An 8017-nucleotide genomic window follows, 5' to 3' on the forward strand; every position below is an offset into this window, starting at 1 on the left:
TGAATGGATAAAGAAAATGTGGTACACTCCCTCTCTCTCTGACCCTACCCCCATTCATACTCTGTCTCTCTGTCTCAAAAATAAATAAACATTAAAAAAATTTTTAAAAAAGAACATGTGGTACATATATACAATGATATATTACTTGGCAATGAAAAATAATGAAATCTTGCCATTTTCAATAATGTGGGTGGATTTAGAGGGTGTTATGCTAAGCAAAATAAGTCAGTCAGAGAAAGATATCATATGATTGCATTCATATGTGGAATTTGAGAAACTCAACAGATGAACATAGGGACAGGGGAGGAAAAATAAGATAAAAACAGAGAGGGAGGTAAACCGTAAGAGACTTAAATACAAAGAACAAACAGCATTGCTGGAAGGGGGAGAAGGGATTGTGGGGTTGGTTAAATGGGTGATAGGCTTTAAAGAGAGCATTTTGGGGATGAGCACTGGGTGTCATATATACGGGATGAATTACTGGGTTCTACTTCTGAAGCCAAGACTACCACTGTATGTTACTAACTTGAATAAAAAAATAAATAAAAAAGAAAAGAATGTGTGCACTCTGATGTTGTTGGTTTCAATGCTCTATAAACGTCAATTAAGACAATTTGCTTAATATTGTTCACACTTCTATATCTTTACAGATTTTCTATCCATTCTATCAGTTATTTAGAGAGGGATATTAAAATATCTAAGTGTAATTTTGGATGTGTCTATTTCTTCTTGATGTTCTTTTAGTTTTGTTCTGAAATTTTGAAATTCTGTTACTAGATGTATAATCATACGACTATTGTATCCTCCTGATGTAAGACCCCTGACCTTCTTTATCCCTGGTAACTTTTTAAAATTATTTATTAATTTAGGTACTCCAGCTTTATTTTGATTAATGTTAGCTTGTCATATTTTTCCCATCCTTTACTTTTATTTTAATCTGGCAACATCTTATATTTAGAGTGTATTTCTAGTGGGAAGCATACAGTTGGGTCGTAAATTGATAATGCCTTTATATTATTTATAATTAATGTAACTAAATGGTTAGGTTTAGATCTTTCATCTTGTTACTGGTTATTTACTGCATCTATTATTCCATTTTTCCTATTTTCCTTACTCTTTTGAATTAATTATTATTATTAACTTTCCATTTTATCTTGTTTTTTTTTTTTTGGCTTATTAGTTATGCCACTTTTATTTGACTGTTCCTTTAAGATTTATTGTATGCATTTTTAACTTATCACAGTCTGCCTTGTGGTAATATTTTCCCATATCCCGTAAAGTCTAAGAACTTTACAATTATGAACTTCTACTTCTTACTCTATCCTTTGTGTTATCATACATTTTATTTTAGATACCTATGAAACCTACAATATGTTATTATTTTTAGCATTTGATTATCTTAAATAATTTCTGTATGATGATCCACATAGTGGATCATGTTCCTTTGTATAGACTTATTTCTGCCTCTGGTACTATTTTCCTATGAGATTCTGCTATTTCCTGTGAGATTCTGCTATTTATAAGTTCTTTCAGCTTTTGTTCCATTTATTTCACTTAAAAATTTATTGGATATAGAAATCCAGATTGGTACTTATTTTGTTTTAGTCCTTTAAGTATATAGTCCTTCTAGTTCTTTAAAGATGTTGTGCTACTGTCTTGTGGCTTGTGTTGTATTTGAGGTATCCTCTAACATCCTAGACTATGCTTTTCTGTATGTAATATTTCTTTTTTTTTCCTTGAGTCTTTTAAGATTTTCTCTTTGTTAATGGTTTTGAGAAATTTTGTCATCAGTATAGTTTTGTGTGAGTGTATGTGTGTAATTTTGTGTAATTTTGTGTTTGGGTTCATTGAGTTCCTTTATAATTTTCATTACATCTGGATGAATTTTGACCATATTTATTCAAATATTTTTCTCTTCCTTTTCCATCTCCTCTCATTTCTGGACTCCAATTATGCATATAGTAGAACACTTGAACTTTTTTTCCCAGCTCACTGATACTTTATTTATTTTTTTTTCTTTTTTTCTCGATTTTCCATTTTTGATAATTTCTATTGCAGTGCCTTCAGGTTTGATTATCTTTTTATCTACAGTATTTAATCTTCCATTAATCTCTCTCAATGTATTTATTTTGTAGTTTTTATCTTTAGTAGCCTGATTTGTGTCTTTTTAAAAAAGATATTTTATCTATTTCTGCTTAACTGTTAAACATATTCAATACAATTACATAGGTTATTTCAATGTTTCTGCTAATTTTAAGTCAGGTGGATTTTGATTGGTATTTCTTCTCACCATGGGTCATAATTTCCAATTTCCTTATATGCCCGGTAATTTTTTATTGGAAGCTACTATTAATTTTACCTTTTTAGATGGTGGCTATTTTTAAATTATTATATTTTAGAGCTTTCTTTTAGCACACAGTTAAGTTACTTGTACACAGTTTAGTTATTTCAGGCCTTGCTTTTAAAATGTTAAGTGGGACAAGAGCTGTGTTTAATTGATAGTTAATTACTTCCCACTACTGAGGCCAGACAATTCTGATCACTTGACATAACATGAATTATTCCAGTATCACAGGAATTAGGAAGTTTTCTAGTCAGGCTGGTAAGAATAGGTTCTATGCCCAGCTCTATGTTAGTGTTACTTCCTCTTCTAGTTCTTTTCATTCATTCTTTCCTGGGACTCCTATAATTGCCTCACATGTATACATTTGCTCTGTATCATGCTGAATATATCTGAAGATGTTGGGATTCTCTCTCTGGGTAGACTCAATTCTCAGGTACTCTATTCTGCAAACTCTAGCTGCTTTGGTCTTCCTGGACTTTCACTCAGAGTGTCTGTCTGGCTTTGTCTGGATTCCTCTTTGCTGGTGTGCAGCCTAGAAATTCTCTCAAGGGAATAATTTGGGGTGATCACAGGTCTTACTTTGTTTTTCTTCTAATCTCTTAATAATCACTGTCTTCTATGTCTTGATGTCTAGTGTCATAAAAACTGTTTTTTGCCTAAATTTTGTGTGTATTTTTGGTGGGGAGGGGAGGGTATAAGGGGCTCGGGTGGCAGGATAATCTAGTGACTGTTTCTTCATCTTGGCCCGAAACAGAAGTTCAGATAACTGAATTATTTTAATAGTTTCTAGTTAACATAATTCTGTTGGAACATCAATACAATATTTAACTTATTTGGGGACACTACTAAAGTCACCTTATAGGAAACTGACCTTTGTTGTTTATGTACTTAGGATGCTTGTCTTATCACTTAAGAGTCCCTAACACTTATCTCCATTCTCATTCCTTTAAATCCTGATGATTATTAAAGGCATACCTACTGGATTATTGGACATATGCTGGTTTGTATTGGAACCCTATGACATTATACAATTAAATTTAATTTTATTGTCTTAAAGTTTCTTTTATATTGAGATTATGTGTTATACTTCTTTTCTGCCACTCATAGCACCTAGCTCATTTTATATGTACATAGTATATACCCTGTAAATAGATAGTTTTATTGCCAATGAAAAATATAGATTAAGATTTTCATTAGACCAAGTGACATTAAATGGTATCTGATCCTTACTACTTACTACTTTTAAATTCTATGAAATTGCAAGATTTACCACTCTGATAAAATATATACAATACTTAAAAAAATTACAACCTTAAATAATAGTTCAGAAATATGTAAATGAAAAATACCTCCTGGGGATTTCACATAAGGATTGGAGGCCTTATACCATGTGACAGGCATACTTTATGATCTTGTCTTTCTCAGAGGAGAATATGAATCTAATTCTGAGCTTCTCAAGAGAAAAAAATATTGGCGTTTAATTAACACCATAAGGCAGACAAACATAGCTCAAGTGATCTTTATCTCTGATGTTTGCCTTGGATGCTTTCAGGAATAGAAAGCTTTCAACAATTTCATGCTTTTTGTAGTACCCCTTTAAGGTACCTTCAGGCATCATGCACATAAGCTACATGCATAATGTGGCGTTATTTATGGGGACACTTGCTGGGGCTTGTAAGAAGCTGTTTTTCATATTATTATTCAAATATCAAAATGATTATACTGTGTTACTTATGTAAGCACCTCTGGGAGAATACACGTTTCTTCTATGAAAAATAAAGTTCAAGTCATCCACATGAAAAATGCTGTAGTAACTCTTCCAAAAGCCTTGATAGAATTCTATAGGATTTTTAAACACTAGTTGAACTGATTCTGCAGGTAACTGTTGACCTTTTGACTTTGTTACTTTGGTACCATAAAAATAAAATCCTAAAGCTAGAATCTTCACTACAATATAAGAAAAACAATAATTGCTAATTTGACAGATATTTTTCATCACTTTCTATGACTCAGGCTCAAATAAAATCCTAGAGATAAAGCAGCCACACAATACTTGAAGTCACTTTATTAGAACTCATTGGAGACCTAGAGTAAGAAAATAAATAAATAAATGAATGAACCAGAAAAGTATCAGAGATATATAGAGAAGTTTTAAGAGTGACATTATATAGAATGCCAGGTAGATGGGTCTAAATTCCGTTGTGTCATCAGACACCAAGCCTATGTATTTCTGATGAGATATTGTTATTTAAACTAAAATATAAATGACCAGAAGTGAAGTATGGAATAAGTGAGAAGAGTTTTTATTTGTTTGTTTGTTTTTAGGCAAAGATAATAGTTCATTCAATGCCCTTAAGGTGATTTATTAGTTAAGAAAGGCTAATTTTACCATTACTTAACATATAAGAGATTAGTTCTCATGGTGCTTATTCAGCAGGGGTTGGGAAGTTTTCTGCTTCTAGTCTGTTAGGATCTCAAGCTTAGGCTTTACCTGCCTGAGATCCCAGGGTATTTTGGCTGTGCCATGTACAAGACAAGGCTTTTATGGATGGAAAGGCAAGGAAAGAAAGACTAGAGAATCATATAAAGGCTTTCCACTGGCGAAGCCTGGAAATGCCATCCCACACCTGATTACATTTTATTGGCCAGGTCTTATCAAACATCCCACTCAATTGAAAGGGAGGACACAGAAGTGAAACTGCACAAGACTAGAGTCAGAAAAGAACTAGATATTGGTGAACCTGATAATACAATAGTGCCTCCTTATCCACAGTTTTGCTTTATGTGATTTTAGTTACTCTTGATCAATTGCTGTCTGGTAACAGACGATCCTCTTGATGAATTGTCAGAAGATCTCTAGTAGCCTAATGCTACCATGAGTGCTTACATCATTCACCTCACTTCATCTCATCACATTGGCATTTTATTATCACAAGAAGGGTGCATACAGTACAATAAGATATTTTGAGAAAGAGAAAGCACACTCACATAACTTTTATTATAGTATTATTGCTTTAATTGTTCTATTTAATTGTTGGTGTTAGTCTCTTACTGTGCAGAATTTATAAGTTAAATTTTATCATAGGTATGTACGTATAGGAAAAAAAATATAGCATATATAGGAGTCCTATCCACAGTTTCAGGCATCCACTGGGAATCTTGGAATGTATTCCCTGCAGATATGGGAAGATTACTCTCTATATCCTAGGTAGGAAACAGCTTGCAAAATGTGCAGAACACAATGAAATGGACAATGCTAGAATGTAGAAATGAGGATAAAGTCCTTGAGGTGTTAGAGATAGAAGTCAGGATTTTTAAAAGATTTTCTAAGCCAATAGTTGGTCATTTGGATTTTGTATAAAGTGCAACGGGAAGCTATTGCAATCTTTAAAATGGTCATATGATCTGATTTCCATCTTTAAAAGATAAGTATGGATGGTATATGTTAAATGGATATTGGGTACAAGAAAGGGAGAAACCAGCAGCAGGTAACTGAAATCTTTTAGGAAATGGGTTGATATGAAAGTTAATGGTAAAGATTGAGAGAAGTGGATTCATTTATAATATGTTTTGGAGGTAAAATTGACAGAATCTCCTGATGGATTGGTTATGGGGGAAGGATAATGTTTAGATATTTGTCTTGAGCAATGACACAGTGCCTATTTACTAATATGAGGGAAGACGTGTACAGGGTACACATTTATAGTGTAAGTCTAGAGCTCTCATTTCAATATATACCATAGGTATATTTGAGGTCATTAAAGATATATTGAATAGATGCTGTTCCTGGTGACCCAGGAAGTTCTTGAGAATGGACATATAGATTTTGGATTCCTCAGTATATAGATAGGACTTTTCAGCCACAGGCAGGAATTTACTTAGGGAGACCCGATGAGTATTATGCAATAGGTTTATCATTGCTATGAGGCTAGAAATAAGGCAAGGGTCTGAATTCTTAATCTTACCATTTCTTCCATTGTTACATGTAGTTTTCTGGAACAAACTACACACATTTTCATGGTGACAAACAACATGGTAAAGTTTCCAGGGAGTGAGCCTTAAAAATGGCCTGCCTTACTCTCTAATCAATAAGAAACTGTTTTTAAGACAGCTGCTATTTTCTGGTGCAGAATGCATCTCAACATTTCCTGGCTGAGTGGTTCTGGAGGCTGCTTCATGATTGCATTTTACGTTCCTTATTGAAGGGCCCACAATTACTATGCCATCTTTCACTGCAAACAATGATTCTGTTGACCCTCCATTGGCAAAGCATGTGAACTAGAGAATGGGTTTTATCTAGGTATCCAAATTATCTTGCTTAGTTTCTTTTTTTTTAAATATGAAATTTATTGTCAAATTGGTTTCCATACACCCCCCAGTGCTCATCCCAACAGGTGCCCTCCTCAATGCCCATCACCCAGAAACTAACCAAGTACTTGTGTTAGGATGTCTTTATAATCTCTACTTAACCAAATCCTATTTTTTGCAAGAAACTCAAGTCTGAAGTTCAGTAAAAAACTCTCCATCATGATCTCTTCATGTCTCATTTTGGTATGAAAATATGTAAAATTCAAATTATTAATCTAATGTTTTGCCTATATTTGTTTCATCTTTTCTAGTAAATTATTAAAATGCATAACTTCTTTTTTAGGTTCCTCTTTGAATTTCCTAAAACACAATCCAGCCTAGCTGAGAGCACATAGGAGTTATTTAATGGATTCTGTATTTTCTGCATATGTTCTTTGTGCATGCATGTGTGTGTGTGTTGTGTATGTATGAGGGAGGGGGAGAGAGAGAGAGGACAGATGTCAAATGTTAATGAGTTCATTTTTTAAACAGGGTATATGTTTTAAATTATTTTTCTGATATAAAATAATAAATGCATTTTTGAACAATTTGAAATCCTAGAAATATCCTAATAATTATATTTTATATAGCTCTAAATATTTTGGACTTTTTGCATGGATCTGAAAATCATGCTATTATTAAATTGAATCTTATATATTACCATTTTTAGACCAAAATCTACCAGATGTTGACAATTTCAATTATCTTAATCTAATCGACTTAAATTTTCATATATTGATTTCCCATAATATATTGTGAACATGCTCTCTGTTTATAAAAGGTTCTCATATATGATTTTAATTGGCTGTTCAGCAATCCCTGGTTTAATTGTCAATTTATTCAGCCACTTCAATATTGTTTATCATTTGTTTCCCTTTTCTATTGTTAATAAATACAAAATGTGCTATTTTGTACATTAGTGTGTTATTTTGATTTTTATATAGTCTTGATAAGGAATCACTAGTTTAAAGGACATTATCATTAATAAGTGTCTTGCTTCATCTTGACAAATAGATACCCTGAAATAGTGTATTTACTCTCCCATTGGAAGGGGATGAAAATGGTGTTGCCAGACAGTTTTCATATTTTATTAGGCATTTCCCTTTGTTTCTGAAATATGTACACAATTTATTATTTTTTCTTTGTGAACTTAAGAGTTTTCTCACTAATTCTTGAACTTCTTAACTTATGAAAGATATTAACCTTTTCCCAATTATATTAAAATATTTTCAGATTTTTTCACTAATGCTTTAATTATTTTGTCAAATCTTAAAATAAAGACAAAACTTGAGGTGGTAAAACATACTAATATTTTCCTACATGTAT

The sequence above is a fragment of the Puma concolor genome, chromosome D3, assembly GCF_028749965.1.
Source record: "Puma concolor isolate L17-30 chromosome D3, mPumCon1.1.hap2, whole genome shotgun sequence".
In the NCBI taxonomy this organism is placed as follows: domain Eukaryota; kingdom Metazoa; phylum Chordata; class Mammalia; order Carnivora; family Felidae; genus Puma; species Puma concolor.